The sequence below is a fragment of the Emys orbicularis genome, chromosome 1 (assembly GCF_028017835.1).
Source record: "Emys orbicularis isolate rEmyOrb1 chromosome 1, rEmyOrb1.hap1, whole genome shotgun sequence".
NCBI lineage: Eukaryota > Metazoa > Chordata > Testudines > Emydidae > Emys > Emys orbicularis.
The window spans coordinates 287,804,188-287,821,777 of NC_088683.1; positions in this window are offsets into that span (position 1 = coordinate 287,804,188).

The following is a 17,590-nucleotide window of genomic DNA, read 5'->3' on the forward strand; positions in this document are numbered from 1 at the left end:
GGACAGGTGTGGTGTGGTTACAGTCACCCAGGTTGCTAAAGAGATGTGCTGCAGTGTTCTGTATTAGTTCAAGTTTCCTAACCTCTTCCCACTCCCAGTTTCCCTTCCTAGCCTGTAAAAGAATAGCTTGATTAGTTAATATGTTTATGTATGTGAATGAGTTGGTGTATTGTGCATGTATGATAAGAAATTGCTGAGGGAAAGCTGAGTTGAAGCAATTAATTTTGCATTCAGTCTTAAAAATGCTTAGTGCTATAGCCTTCCTTATCATGGAGTGAGTTCCATAGCCTAGGTCAAGCTCTTGTGAGATTCTCCTGTCTCCTGCACTTCATTTCTTTGTCCCACTGGGATGTAGCGGTCATAGAAGCTCCTGGTTATAGAGAGAGAAATGATTTCTAAGGGAGCTGAGGCCAATCAATCCCATAAAGGGATTTAAACATGGGGAGTCATGTCCACACTACCCTCCACTGTAGACTGCAGTGTGGGAACAGAAGTGCACACCAAAGTGCTGCACTGTAACTCCCCCGTGTGGATGAAAACTAAAAGATTCCTAGTTTGCTTTAATCTAGTCCTCTTCAAGGACTACATTAATGGAATAATCTTTTAGTTTGCACCTGCAGTGCCCACATGGGGGAGTTACAGGGCAGTGCTCTGGTGTGCACTGCTGTACACATGTCCCTACTCCAAACTGAGTAGGACTGGACTGACTGGAATGGGCGAAAGGGGATAGATCACTTGATGATTACCTGTTCTGTTCATTCCCTCTGGGGCATCTGGCATTGGCTCCTGTCGGAAGACAGGATACTGGGCTAGATGAACCTTTGGTCTGACCCAGTATGGCCATTCTTATGTTATGTTCTTAATTGAGGGGCAGTGTAGACATGACCATTGTCCTTGAACTGTACTCTGAATTCTGTGAGGAGCAAGTGCAGAGAGTGGAGCGATGGGTTGATGTGTTCAGGGCAACCTGTGTTGCTAAGGAGACAGGCTTCTGCATTTTGAGCTAGTTGGATTCTAGGGTTTGTGGCTTCATTCCCGGATATAAATAATCATAATTTAAATAAGCATGATTCTTATTTTCCAATGAGTACAATAGATTTAAGTAGTTACAGTCAGTCAGAAGTGTCACAGTTCACAAGGATTTGCATGGAACTATATTTGTATTGTAACTGGCTTCAGAAGAGAATTCTGGATAGCTGACATTTCCATTTTCTGAATGCTTATTACTGTACAAAAATGCATATAAGCAATCTCATTAATAAAATAATCTTATCTGAAGCTGGCAGTGGGGGTCAAAATAGTCACAACATCATGAAGTATTATGGGAGAGAAGAGGGGAGGACATAGCACGCTTCACCATCGTGAAAGTTTAGTTTTATTTTACACATGCCTATGGTTTGTACTCAGTCTTTTTACATGTATACTTAAGCTGCAAGCATTGAGATAGAAACAGGGAACCAGAAGGAAGGGCTAGAGCATGGAGTGTGTGTAGGGGGGAAATCACAGGTAAAGTTTGAAATGAACTGGATATTGGGGCAAAAGACTTTGACACCGAAACAAAAGACAAAGGAGTAGTGGATGGAGCTGGTGATTGGTAGTATTGCAATGTTCAGGCTGCAAGATCTGCCTGATGATTAACTGTCTGAGTAGTAGGATTAATCCACATCTTCAGAGAGTCGTGTGATTAAAGTGACAAGGCTGGTTAAATTAAAAAGGTAATTCAGATTTTGGTTTCATTATCTACATTGAGAAGGCAGAAAACACAAGACCCCTGGATGAAATTAAATAGAAAACTGGGATGGAACAAAAAGCATTGTGGAGAGAAAAGAAAATAATTTAAAAACTGAACCCTATACTGGATCCATTCCCTAAATCCACCTTAGAAGCAAGAGGGTCTGAATTAAAATCCAAATAGCTCCTCAAAGATGTAGTTATAACTAACGATTGGTGACTCATGAATGTGTTTTGCCTAAAACCTCAAAATCTGGAATAGAAATTTGAACTTTTTGAGGTTCTTCTTCTGTTAACAGCAGCAAAATGGCAACTCTGAGCTACTGCTGGGAATTCCTAACGCGAGCTGTCACACCTTCCTTCTGAAGACAAAGAAGGAAGGACGGGAGGGAGGAGACCCCTCTGCCAGTGAAGAGAAAGGGAAAAAAGAACACTCCCTAGCTTGGCTCTTTCTTGTGCTGTGGGAAGAAGCAGAAAGGAAGCCTCCCTCTGATAGCTGCCACCTCAGACCCCTGTTGGATGGGCATGTGGAAGGAGTTAGAGCTCTATGCTTCATTGTTATCATGGGGAAGAGGCCTAAGGTGGAGATTTTCTAAAGCGCTTAAGGGATTTAAGAGCACAAATCCCATTGACTTTCAGTGGGACTTGTGCTCTTAAGTTCCTTTGGAGCATTTAAAAATCTCCCTCTGATGTGACAGAATATCCTCCCTTAAGGCTTGTTCCACACAATAGGCAGAGTCTGCTGCTACACAACTGAATACAAGTCATACCATACTCAGATCCTCTTGCTTCAAAAGCATAGTTTGGTACCACTTTAACTGAAAAAGTGCCATTGTTTTTAACACTATAGGTCCTAAGCCACATGATTTGGAAGGTTGGAGTCTCCTCTGTAGTCCACATACAAGCCAAACAAATCACTACCATTACAATCTTTTTTCTGCAAGACTGATAAGTTATCTCAAAACTGAAAAACCAAATTCCTCACACACTTGCTTTTCCACATTTCTAATAAATCAAACAAATGAGCAGTACATTTTACTGATACCTGAAACAGAACTAAGTCTATTGCTACATTAGTGCAGTTCAGGATATTTACATCAGGTATGCTTACAGCAATATGTTTATTAATCAAGTTTATGACTTATAACTGGTCTCAATAATGTTATATTGTAAAACTACTAAGAATTAAACATTTTGAAAGTATATGCATCATATATCACATGATGGGTAACAACAGGAAAGGACTCCATGTTTCTAATACTAAATGGTCTTGTTATTAAGAGAGCTTTTTATAGAGGTTGCACTTACTATTCTAGCCATGTGCACACAGACTGACTTCCTGCTGCCTCCTCCAAACTCTTCCCTTCTGCAACTTATGATTCTCTCTCCAGCTTCCATGCAAGTTGCTACAGTATAAACACACTCAGTGTTTGTCTGGTCACACTTGCATCCTGACACTTCCCAACATAAATCCTGAAAAGCATGAAAATAAGTCTTCTGAATTTCTTGCTGCTTACACATTACCTACAACACTGTTGATAACACACTCCAGCATTCCATGTGGTTCTCACTTCCACCTCCAACAGGTGCCAAAAGTAATATGTACCTCACATTCAAATTCATATTTTATCACAAAACTTTAATAATAACCTCATAAACTCTTGTATTGACAGACTGGCATATCTGACTGAGACATTCCATATTTGAGAAGTTACTCTACCTTAAAATTGCTGGGGTTGCACCTTTCTAAGTTCAATTTTCTTGCTATTTTATTGAGGTTTTTTTTAACAAAATGAAAGTTTAAAGCTCCATTAAACTGAAAACTTCAGACTCAATCTTAACTGTGAAGTCGTGACCAGTAACTCGCTAACAAAGTACTGGGAACAGAAATATAGTGAGGGAAGAAAGGTGGCAGCCAGAAGATAGATCATGACAGAACCTCTTTAATAGTAGTTTCTCCACTCTCTCTCTGTCAGCTTGTTGTTGTGTTGAGCTGTTTTACTTTCTTTGCTAGTTTTCAGTGTTGCTGGCATTGCTGAGCTTTACAGTGTTGCTTTTAAACATTCTAAATGGGAAAAAAAATGAGGCACATGAAAAAGCTTGAACCAAGCAAAAATTGTTGGAAAGCTGTGGGTGTCCCAGAACAGTTGTTTTAGCACAGAAGGCTGAAAGCAGTTATTACACTACAGCAACACTAGATTTTCCGTCAGAAATACTGCTGCAATTTCCTACAAAAAAATTGTGGGCCGTAGAATTTGATCTCCCTCTGGTAGTTTCACTTCATGCCGTTATCGCTAATATTAAATCTTTAAAACATGAAACATCTGCTCCTTGGCTATCTAAACTAGAGCAGGATGTACAAGCCCAAGGAAAACTGCTCCAAACTGGGAGTGAGCAGAGCATTGGACTTTCTGATGTAGTTTGAAACTGCCCAGATACTCTGCAGCTTTGGATGCATTATTTTAACATGAAAGTAAAAGCTTTGGATAGAAATTTGGGAAGAAGGATGCTCTTGTGCTCAAGGCACTGGTTTGGGTCTCAGGAGAACTAGATTTAATTCCCAGCTCTGTTTTCCTGTGCAAGTCACTTAATCTCTCTCTGCTCCTCATCCATAAGGTAGGGATGATAATACTAACTTTCTCCTACCCTTTGTTTCTCTTATCTGTGTGGAATGTGGTCTCTACCCCAAAGACTGTTTCTCTTACTGTGCATGTATATGACAACCATAATGGGGCCTCTAGACACTACGAGAATACAGATAATGCAAGTCATGATTTAAGGCTACTCAGTGTAAAAAGAACATCCATATTGAATGTGAAGGGTAAATCCTCTGAAGAATCTTGCTAAACTAATATAGGGTCTAAGCCTGGTGGCCCAATTCAGGCCAAACTTTCAGTGAAGCTGAGAATCAAAGATTTCTACAACTATGTTTGTTGTTCTTTTGCTTCATCGCTCTTGCACTTTGACCCCCAGTTTATAAGTGTGCCAGTCATTCTTCTTGATTTAAGATAAACTGGTTAGGTGACATTTTTCCTATATAACTCACTTACATTTCTCATTTCCCCAAAATTATTACAAACTTTGAGGGGGACAAGGGCCCAGTCAGAATTGCATGCCTGCTCGAGGATGGTTCCATGGCAGTTGGATGCGAAGAAGTCCTTCCTTCTAGATGCTATAGCCACTCCACGGCCACTATTGCATCACTGAGCATGCAGTAGCTCCTCCAGCTTTCGTTCTTTGGATACGATAACCAGGAGATCCACAAAACAGCAGATCTACTTACTTCTGTCTTACTCTTCTGCCAAGCCATCCTTCCCACTCACATGGCTAAACAGCGAGGTGGCAAAATTTGCAGATGATACAAAATTATTCCAGATAGTTAAGTCCAAAGCAGACTGCAAAGAGTTACAAAGGGATCTTACAAAACTGGCTGACTGGGCAACAAAATGGCAGATGAAATTCAGTGTTGATAAATGCAAAGTAATGCACATTGGAAAATATAATCCCAACTATGTAAAGATAATGATGGGGTCTAAATGACTGTTACCACTCAAGAAAGAGATCTTGGAGTTGTTGTGGATAGTTCTCAGAAAACATCCACTCAATGTACAGTGGCAGTCAAAAAAGCTAACAGAATGTTAGGAACCATTAGGAAAGGGATAGATAATAAGTCAGAAAATATCATAATGCCATGTAAATCCATGGTACATCCACATCTTGAATACTGCATGCAGTTCCGGTCACCCCATCTCAAAAAAGATACATTAGAATTGGAAAAGGTACAGAGAAAGGAAACAAAAGTAATTAAGGGTATGGAACAGCTTCCGCTTGAGGAGAGATTACGAAGACTGACTTTTCAGCTTGGAAAAAAGCTGGCTAAGAGGGGATATGATAGAGGTCTATAAAATTGTGACTTATGTGGAGAAAGTAAATAAGGAAGTGTTATTTACTTCTTCACATAATACAAGAACCAGGCGTCACTCAATGAAATTAATAGGTAGGAGGTTTAAAACAAACAAAAGGAAGTACTTCTTTACACAACACACAGTCAATGTGTGGAACTCCTTGTTAGGAGATGTTGTGAAGGCTAAAACTATAACAGGGTTCAATAAAGAACTAAACAAGTTCATGGAAGAAAGGACCATCAATGGCTATTAACCAAAATGGTCAGTGATACAACCTCATGCTCAGGCTGTCCCTAACCTCTGATTGCCAGAAGCTGGAAGCAGATGACAGGGGATGGATTACTCAATGATTGCCTGTTCTGTTCATTCCCTCTGAAGCACCTGGCATTGGCCACTGTCGGAAGACAGGATATTGGGCTAAATGGACCATTGGTCTGACCCAGTATGGTCATTTCTGTGTTCGCCCACACAACTGTGCTTAATTGCACACAGGAGGCTGCACTCCTACATAGGCACCTCAAATCTTGCCCTACGTAGCAGTAGAACTGAACACATTTTGTGTTTCATGGAGACATCCAGTGTCTATGGAGGGGTGGGTAGAAACACCCAGCCCCAACTGATCTGTAAAATTAATAAACTGTTACTCTGTTGTACTGTCCAGAGAAGAAAGTTGATATATTTGAACTCACATATTTAGCCTGATACAAAAATTTATTAGGTATAAGCCTCTGGTTTTACAGAGTGAATGAAAGCCTATGTTATCTGTGAAGCTAGAGTTGCTATAATCCTTATCTATTTTCTTTGAGAAATGCTATATGAAACCCAAAGTCACTGAGATAAACAACATTATATCTGCAGGGACATAAACACCAGGGAGAAGGTTATGTTGGTAAGCCTCAAGCTAGACAGTGGACTAATTAAACCTATACATTATCATAATCACCTGAAAATATGCTCTTTCATAAGCCCTTGAGTCCCAAGGGCTATGAGATGTCTGGCAAGTGTAGCAATCGTCTCCCAGATAGGATCTCTCTGTGATGGTCTGTTATTTGTAGTGAATCCTTTGCTTAAATCCCATCTTGGAATCTCACTGTTTCTCTAAGAATGTACAAAACAGATTCTTTTTGGAATTTCAAATGCCTCCTTATTTGACAACATTTCATAACTGTCTGAAGAAAATTACTCATTCTGCACCAAGGCATTTTGTGCCTGATAGGTATTGTCAAAAATTGAGTTTCATTCCATGTCAGTGGTGGTCCTTTCATAGGATCACCTGGTGGTCTTCCAGTTTTTGAGACTGGAAAATCAAAGGAGCACAGATCAGATACAGCTTTATGCTAAGTTTACCCCCATTAATATAGCTTTAAAAGATGTTTGACCAACCAGCAAAACATCTAAATCAAGTACAAAATGATCATAAGAGCCAAGCAATACATACAATACTAGTAGCTACACAGTTGCTCTAGAAACGATCTAGATTCACTATGCTCTGTAGTATTAGCATTTACATGTAAAAAACCGTGGTGACATGGCATGATATTTCTTTGCAATATTTTCCTGGTTTTAGTGTGGTAGTAATGACCCATCTGTTTCTGACAGCTAAGGGAAACTTAGCTGAATGGAAGGGCAAGCTGTGGAATCATATACCACTAATGGGTTTCAGTGCTATTTTTGGCAACTACTCAGAAAATACAAGGATGAGGGTTATGTAAATACCTAGATAGGTGGAGAGCCAGCCAATAGCTTGGACAGCAATGTGGGCCTCTGCCTGGGGCCTAGATTTATTGAAAGACACTAGGAAAAACAGTTAAAATGAAATGGCTCTGAAGTATCTGAGGAGGGTGAAGGAACAGGCCACTTGAAAGGTCACTATGATGCAACCTCCCCCATACCAACCCCTTGCGGTGCCAGTTCTCATGTGAAGTGAGCCAATATGGTGGGTTCAGAGAGGATATCAAATAAATTTAATCCAAGTCCTCTGAAGAAAGGACATGAGAAGTTCAGATGAACAGAGAGGTAAGGCCTGAGTCTCACACATTTTGGATTCATTCCTGCCAGTTCTTAGCAGAAAGAGTATTGACAGACCAATGTGGTAACAGGATTGTTCCAAGAAGAAAGTTTATTTATTCTATTAATCAAGGCTGGCAGAGATGCTGTGTGTCCATTTATATGAAGTTGTATTTTACTTTATGGTTTAAGATGGGGTGTGCCTTGTGAACAGAACACACAAAATGCCATATTTCACTAACTTTTTGATTGCATCTCATTTAACGCTGCATGTATAATTTGCATTGTACACTACATGCCGATTCATAGAGCCTCTTTCAAAAAGATTGTGATGTGCCTCCATACTAGTTTCCCAGCATGAAAGCCTGTACACTTAAAGATGATCTCATTAAAACATTTAAACACCTAGACAACCACTACATATGATGACAAAGATGACAAACAAGCATGAATGGTGGTAAACCCAAGACTCAACAGAATAATAATAAAAAATTGTTATAAGCATTAGCAATCATGTTTATTACAGTGGTGTCTAAGGGTCAACCAAGAATGGGGCTCCCTTGTTCACAATGTAACATACACTGAATGCAATCAATCCAACTTTTTTACAATGCAGGCAAATCACCTCATCTGGTTGTTAATCTCTTGGTCCCAGAACAGCTCTGAGAGGTTTCCAATCAATTTTAATAGTAATGAGATAATCTCTTAAATGATCAGACAAGGCTCTGGTTGCATCTAGCAATGCTTCTTTACTTCTGAGAAACAGGTCTAGTTTCTCCTATGTCTCTACCATTGTTAATTTAGTTTGCTGTCATCTGTTCCAGAAACAGTAAAACTGACATTTCCAGAGAACTTTTGGTTGCATTTTGCAATATGCTACAGAATTTTCAAGTCACAGAAATGACATTTCTATGAACCTCACAGTCTTGTTGCCAGTAGAAGCTCTGAAATCAGAACATATGATGCCAGAATGAAAAACGGAATCAACAGCATGATTACTTAATGTTCTCCAAGTTCTGAATAATAGGTATTATGAAAACACGGAAATAGTGCTGCATAGTTCAACAGCCTATTCAATCATCTGGGCTTGATTTTCAGATGCAAAGTTCCTTTTTGCCCACCTAGCACTTCTTCCTGTCCAGTCTAGTGTTTCTTTAAGTCAGTGGTTCTCAAACTTTTGTACTGGTGACCCTTAACCCCTTTCACCCAGCAAGCCTCTGACTGCAACCTCCCTTAAATATAAAAAAATGTGTTTTTAATTTGTAACACTATTATAAATGCTGGAGGCAAAGCAACATTTTGGGGTGGAGGTTGACATCTCGTGACCCCCCATGTAATAACCTTGCAACCCCCTGAGGGGTCACGATGCCCAGTTTGAGAACCCCTGCTTTAAGTTATCTTCCCCCATGGTTCTCCAAGCTAGATGCAGCTATGAAGCTCCTGCAAGATCAAAATCAAAAGTATTATTTAGTTAAACTATGCACCCAGTTAGTTATTGCTGCACCTACACAGGGAATACTCAGGCCTGCAGCAAAAGAGAAAGATAATTCTCTAAACACAGTGACTAATGCTATTGAACTAAGGGCCTGATCCAAGGCCAAGTGAAGTAAAAAGGGGAATCTTTGTTGGCTTCAGTGGGCTACTGATCAGGCCCCAACGGTTCTGGTAAAATTAATAAATTGTTGCTCTCTTTTGTACAAACAATTTTGCAAATGCTAACAACTGAGGAGAAATGTAAAAACCATCAAAACCCTTGTATGCAGCAATAAGATGTACATATGCAAAAATACATTCATCCAAAAGGATTTTGTGCTTGTAAATATTGTTGTTACCGGTGTGAGCAGAAGTTAGGATTTATCAACTGCATATATGAACAGCAACACTGCTTTGTAATCTAATCTCCAGGACACATGTAAAATGTAAATCCTTGATGTTTTTTTGGTGATTCAGCTTTTGTGCAACTAAGATTAATTTTAAGCCCAGAGGGGACCATTAAGATAATCTATTCTGACCTCCTGGATAACAGAGGCCACAGAACTTAACCCAGTGATTTAAGCATCAAGACTTGTAACTTGTGGTTGAGCTAGAAAGATGCATCTTGGATCATTACTGTAAAGCATATATAATATTATGAAGCCGGCTAAAACAACTTGGGGGACAAATTCTGCCCTCAGCTGCATTGTGTCATCTGATTAAGGGTGAGTGGCATGGTGTAACTGAGGGCAGAATTTTTCAACTAATCATTTATAAAGTTTATTTTGCCTTATGGTGTATATGGTGATGGGCAATATTAAAAAAACCCTTGTGATCATCATCACTAATAAGAGTCAAGAATCTGAAATGTGACTGTTGATCCTTACATCAGTGCCTAGTGCACTCTGCAGAAAGGTGGACCTCTGGAAATTCTATGGTAGCTTCATTTAAATAAAAACTGAAGATTTTAAATGAATTACAGCTAATACAGTACCCTCTGTGTTAACCATTTTGATATTAACGCCACTGGCCATCACATACAGTCCCCAGCTAAAACCTCTCCAACGCATCATCAGTGATCTACAACCCATCCTGGACAACAATCCCTCACTTTCACAGGCCTTGGGTGGCAGGCCAGTCCTCGCCCACAGACAACCCGCCAACCTGAAGCATATTCTCACCAGTAACTACATACCGCACCATAGTAACTCTAACTCAGGAACCAATCCATGCAACAAACCTCGATGCCAACTCTGCCCACATATCTACACCAGCGACACCATCACAGGACCTAACCAGATCAGCCACACCATCACCGGTTCATTCACCTGCACATCCACCAATGTAATATACACCATCATATGCCAGCAATGCCCCTCTGCTATGTACATCGGCCAAACTGGACAGTCCCTACGTAAAAGGATAAATGGACACAAATCAGATATTAAGAATGGCAATATACAAAAACCTGTAGGAGAACACTTCAATCTCCCTGGACACACAATAGCAGATTTAAAGGTAGCCATCCTGCAGCAAAAAAACTTCAGGACCAGACTTCAAAGAGAAACTGCTGAGCTTCAGTTCATCTGCAAATTTGACACGATCAGCTCAGGATTAAACAAAGACTGTGGATGGCTAGCCAACTACAAAAGCAGTTTCTCCTCCCTTGGTGTTCACACCTCAACTGCTAGAAGAGGGCCTCATCCTGCCTGATTGAACTAACCTCGTTATCTCTAGCCTGACTCACTCTTGCTTGCATATTTATACCTGCCTCTGGAAATTTCCACTACATGCATCCGACGAAGTGGGTATTCACCCACGAAAGCTCATGCTCCAATACGTCTGTTAGTCTATAAGGTGCCACAGGACTCTTTGCTATTTATTTTATGTTGTCCCCATATTATCAGTTTTCAAAATGCCAAATACTTTTTTTTTTAAATGGACAAAGCATAATGGCATTGTAGAAGTGATCGGGGGAAAGCTAGAAGTTTGGGCATTTGCATTAGGGTCATCTGAGGAGGAATGGGAGGCAGTTTGAGATTGTGGGGAAAAACATATGCTCTTCATGCTAACATCATCAACAGTGAAACAGTTAATGTTGACATTTAAGTGATCATCATGATTAACAAGTTCAAATGGCTCATAACTGCTTGAGGTTGTCTGCAGACTCAGGCAGATGAGGTTTAATTGGTTTATACTCTGTTCACATTTTCAAAGTTTTCTTTGCAATTATAAGGGCTACAAACTTTTTTTTTTGTTTTAAAATGAAAGCTTAGATTGGGCAGCGCAATTCTACAGCAAATGGTGGAATCTATGGCAAATTCCATTGTTGTGGAATCATGGAGTACATAGAGCTCTCCTTAATATTTGGTACAGTTTCTCCCTATGAGGCAATTTTTGTCCCTAACTGTTTTAGCTTGTCAGTCTCCCTTGCAGGGCCGGTGCTACCATTAAGGCAAACTAGGCGGTTGCCTAGGGCGCCAAGATTTGGGGGCGCCAAAAAACGGTGCCCCCAATTTTTTTTTACAGCGTTCCTGGGCTGGGCTGCCGGGGGCGCGCTGACACGTGCAGCTCAGACTCCCTCTCCCAGCACAGCGGCTGCTCCATGCAATTATTGTCATTGCCGGCGGGGGCGGCGTGCTTGGGGAGGGGGCGTAGCAGAGGTGAGCTGGGGTGGGGAGCCCTGCAGCAGCTCCCCCCCCCCCCGAGGCACCCGCCCCCCTTGGCAGCTCTCCACCCCCCCGGCCCGGGGAGCCGTGCGGCAGCTCCCCACCCCAGCTCATCTCTGCTACGCCCCCTCCCCGAGCGCGTGGTTGCTGCTCCACTTCTCCCGCCTCCCAGGCTTGCGGCGCCAATCAGCTGTTTGGTGCCGCAAGCCTGAGAGGGGAGGAGAATTAGAGCGGGGGCGGTGTGCTCGAGGAAGAGGCGGAGCAGAGGTGAGCTGGGGTAGGGAGCTGCTGCACGGCTCCCCGGGGGGGAGGAGCTGCTGCCGCAGGAGGGGGCACCTCAGGGCAGGGGGAGGGGGAGCTACCGCAGGGCTGGTGGGGGGGGGCGCAAGGTGGAAGTTTTGCCTAGGGCGCGAAACTTTCTTGCACCGGCCCTGCTCCCTTGACAGTGTAACTGCTATAGTTCTCGCAAGCATGGGTAGGGGTAGAATTGAGGCAGGCTGCTGAGCTGTAGTGTCCAGGGGATGATGGGACACAGGGTACAGCTGAGCAAGTAAAACAGCAGAGAGGTGAGGCCAGGAAATCCTCTGCTACACAGAGTCCCTCTCCCTTCCTGACTCATGTAGCAGGGCTGCATAAGGGACCAAAGAACCCATTCCAGCTATTGGGTGGTTCCATTAGTCCTGTACATACTGAGGAGTGGATTCCTCAGCCCTTTCCCTGTGCATCTGCCCAGATACTGGCTAGAGAATTTGCCTCTTTAGTGATGCTTAGATGACCAAAGTAAAATAACTTTGGTATTTATTGCCTCAGTTCAACTTCTAACGGACAGTCCAAGATCACAGAAAATGTTATTACAATTAGAATGATTGTTGGCAGTCTTAAGAGGTATACCAGCTGTAACCAGGATTCACTCACCAGTAGGAGCCCCCTCATGGCCAGGCATGGCATAGCAGCTCCTTACTGACCTTGCAACCCCTGTCGAAACTCATTCCAGCACTATTGCAGTTTCTCTGCCTGGTAATCTGTCCAGTGCCTTAGCCCTTAGGCCACATAAATCTTTAATCTACTCCTTCCAGGGTCACTGTTGACCCAGACTAAAAGTCCCAAAATTTCTTAGCACAAGAACAGAACCTTCTGTCTGTTCTGGGGCTATTCCTGTTTGATCAGAGTCTCTCCTTGCCTGGAGAGCTTTTCCAGTCTCTCCCAGGCCTCCCTGCCTAGAGCGTTTTCCCCTGATGACTCAGTCTCTTCCCTGCAGTCTCTCTAGATATAGTGACAGTTTCCTGGGCGTTCCCCACTTCCACTACCATTGCCTGCTCTGAGATTCCTACCTCTGTAGGTGCCTCCCTCCACCTCTTACCCCAGCTGGGCTTTATCACTGCTTAAGCCTAGCTTCTTTTACACAGGAATCACCTGATTCCTCTCAGGTGGGGCCTATTCTGTTATCAGATTGACTTCACTCCAAGCTCTCCAGCCCACAGGTCAGGGCACCCTGTTACACCAGCCAATTAATGTTTGTGTTAATTTCAAGCTTTTCATGGACAGAATGTTCTGAATAAAACCTGATGATAATTAAATATAATTACTTAGTTATCCATAGCTTGTATACACCACTCAGAGAATGTAGTTAAGAAGTAGTTAAACTGAATGTGAATCACCATAGTTTCTCATCAATCCAAAAATGTGTCTGCAGTTCATGCCAGAAATCTTGCGTTGCTAAGGATTTTATTACCTGAAATAAAATTTTCTACGCTATTAAGTTCCTTAAGGATATTGCAGTGAATGTCATTGTGAATTAGAGCTTTTAAAGTGTTTGGTAATTATATCAAAACCTTTTTTCTGTTACATAAGAACAACTGAGGGTACAAGAGGTTAATGACTGCAAGAAGGAAACAATGACCGAAAGTAAAGCTGAGAGTCATTTACTGAGCTTGTCATTAGTACTTCTCATAATAATATTATTATGTACCAGGCACCAAAAGTAGTCTTCAGCAGGGCTCTTCAGAAACGAAAAGGAAGACACCTGCTCCAAAGATATTACCATCTAGTTCTGACATACATGACACAGATAAGGCCCAAACAGCACTTACACTAATTCAGGACTTACATCTTCAAAGCTCTGTGCAAACATTAACTAATATATTAATTTGCAGGAAGCATCCTTCCTTGAGGTTGCTGTTAGATAAAAATGAAAACACCCATATACGTGTATATTTTTCATTATAGGTGTAGTTTTATTATTATATACGAGGCTATTTCAAGAAAATGAATGCCTTGTGTATTAGTCATTCAGGTTGCATGAAACATCTCTCAGCATTCATTTCATCCTACTGTGTGAAATTTCATTTGGATAGGATGGAGCAGGTAACATGTGACAACACTATTAAAAATTCAAAAACGGTTTAATGACCTGATTTGTGTAAGCAGATAAAATATTTCAATATTTACTATTTTAAATATGCAGGAGCTTTTACATCTGTCAGCTGCCTTCAATACCAGTGGTCGTGAGATTTTTGGTGACATGTTTTAGTCCCTAAAATGCATTACTGTTGAGCAGTTTCTTAGAGGGTAGTGCTGAGCAATTGCTTGTCCATTGGTTGGGGTCCTGCAAAGTTCCACCCTTTTCTCTATGTTTGTAAATAAACTCATTTTATTTCTCACAAAAATATTTTAAAAAAAAAAACGAATAGGGACTAATTATGTGATATCTGTTGGCTAATGTTGCCTTACAAATAGCAACCAGTGTACCGCGATAGACCCTGTTAGAGTAAATTAAAGCAACTAACTAATTAGTCAGTGCTGAAGTTCGCAGTAGAAGACATGCAACTGAAATTTGTTTTGCCTTTAAGAATGGTTCAATCCAGTTTTACACAGTATGCAGAATGTTTTTTACTAGTCATTTGTTAATAACCGAAGCAATTTCAGTAGAGCAAGAGAGATTATATGTAAGGATATTTCCTAGGTTACAGTAGGCTGCTGGAGTCTTTTGTGGGACATTGCTGCAGGTTTGGAATTGAGGATACAGGGTAGCCAGATCTAATTATTAGTTAAATTGATGTAGAACATGCCTAGGAGCTCTATCTTAATCAGGGTAAATGTAGGGTTTTCTCCTTTGGGTGTAGTGAGTGAGAGTTCTGACTTATTAATGTAGCTGGCCCTTTTTTTCTGTTTTCTTAAGGACTTGCCCTTTATGAGATATTTGATGGTGTGTTGAAAGTCTGGTCCTGTTATAAATCTTTTTATTATTATTATTTGTTACCTGTTTATTGAAGTTGTGCAGAAGAGTGAAAAATAGCCACAACACACTGGGTAAACTAGGATTTTAAAAGCCTGATCCAATTCCCATTCAATTCCAAGAGTCTCACTGTTTTCAGTGAGAACTGGATCGAGACTTAATTGAAGAGGGGTTCTACTCCCTATTCATTACCGATATAGCACTAATATTTGCACCTAATATTGTGTTTGTATATTGCTTTGGTGGACTGAGATTACTTGGGCTATTGTCATATGCTTCCAGGTGCTTTGGAACTCTTCGAGTTGGTTGAAGCTGAGCCAGAACAGTTCAGCACAACATAAAAACAGTATGGATCAGCTCAATGAAACACTAAAGAACTCTGCTATTGAGCCCTTGAATAGATTCAAAGCACTCAGAACCTATGTGAAATGTGGCATCAGAGTGGAAAATCTAAAAGGAGATTAAGATAATGAATATATTCAGAAGCACTGCAAAATAGTGTGTACAGTTAATACCGAGTAAGAATCTCACCCTACTTCATGAGGAAGAACTCAAGACCTGACTCCTGCCACTGCTCTGTTTCTTCTGTGTTAACATAACACTTCTCTCCTTTTACTCTTGGTTTCACCTATTTGAGTCAGGAGAAGACAGCTCAGAAGCAAGCGTAAAGCAAGAAGAACAACACATCCTTAACAACACATCTGTCATCTTATCATAGAGCTCTTTCATATTTCCCACACGCACATGTCCAGTTCCTTGCCAGCTTAGACATGTGGACCAAATTCAGGCCTACTATAAGCAGATTCATCTCCATAATGGCATTGTGCCTGCTCCAATCTGAATTTGACCCTTAATGATACAGATATTTTGTATGTTTGCTATTGGTTAACCAAGGGTCCTCTTAATAGGGATTTTTATAAATTCACTTTGCACAAAAGTGTAACCTTTGAAAATATACACATGCGACTAAACTTGTAATGTGATGGCATATTGTGTTAGCGGTAGTGCAGACAAATTAGCAGAAGTGTGAAGAGTAGCAGGAAGCAGTACTGGAAGCAGTAGCAGGCCAATACATGCCCTAACAATTCTAGTATGCAAAGCTGGGTGGGAAACAATATTCTCATCCCATGAAAAATTTCAAAATTTCAAAAAATGTCCTGTTTCAGATCAGGATGAACCTGAGATGGTTAGACTTTTTTCACAAAATATCAGAGAGAGGGAGCACTCTTCTCCAGAATAGCCAGTAGCCTTGTGGTTAGATCATTTACCTGGGATATAGTATAGATGACCCATGTTCAAGTATTTGTTCTTCCTGATTTGGAGTAGGGATGTGAACCCATGCATCCTATATCCCAGGTGAATGCCTGAACTACCATGCTTTTGGGTGTTCTGGGGTGGGGGTGGGGTCTCTCTGACCAGAAACATCATCCTGGACCTGAGAAATCTTCCCTGCAAAAGTTTCATAGAAACTGAACCTTTCCTCAAAAAGTTTAGGTTTGGATGAATCACCATTTTCTGATGAAAAAATCTTTCATCCAAAAATTCCCAGCCAGCTCTAACCTTAACTCCTCCCCCCAATGTCTCTGTTAATAATAAGGAATGTGAAAAGTCTGTTCAAGCAGTACATAGCCAGCATTCCCTTGCATATGATCTGGACCCAAGCAATATGCAAGGGGACTCCAGCTATTGTTTTGTCCATCTCATTTGTGCCACTAATAGTTGGTTTCTCCTCTATATGTACAGAAGAAGAAAGGAAACTAGTCTTGGGCAGCAGCTAGCAGATATCCAGTTGAATTCCTGGATTCAGAAATCAGGAGTTTTAAATAATTATTCATAAGTTTGTAGATGATGAAGTGTGTACATTCTCCAAAACTCATTGCTTGTTTTTAAGGTTTCATTGTACATGTAGGTGTCAGTGCACATGATCCACAGCCTACATCCACTTCAGGCCAGTGAAAGGATCAAGTGCAATATTCAACTATTCCACAACTCTAGATATTCGATTAAAAGGGCGGGGAAATGGAAGTTAGTTCCATTGCTATATTTCAGGGTGACATGTAGTGATCTGCTGTCAACCAGGAAGATAGTCTGGAGGCGAGAGAGAGTGTGTGTGAAAGACTGGGACAGTTGGAGGGGGATCGGTGACCATTATACAGTTAAAGCTAATGGGAGGTGAGAGCCAGTATGACCACCAGTCAGAATGTGTCAGACAGCATTACCTTGTCACACAAAGCAGACTCGCCATGACAGTAACTCAGACAATACAGTAAACTTATACTGGGTAAATGATGGGAAAGCTGAATGCAATGTCCCCTTAGATGAAAATGGTGAAAGTGTTTCACAAACTTCATATTTTGGACCCTTGTAATGCAGTTTTTGATTCTGAAATATAATGGCAATCTGTTATGAGTGTTTTACCCTTTAGAAATCCATTTTACATTCGCAAGATGTAGTTAAAGCAGCAGATAAAATGTTACATATAGCACTAGCAACAATGAAAATAGTCACTATTTATCTACATTTGACATTCTGGTAGTGGTTGGGGTACAGTAGAACTTAAAGTCACATCA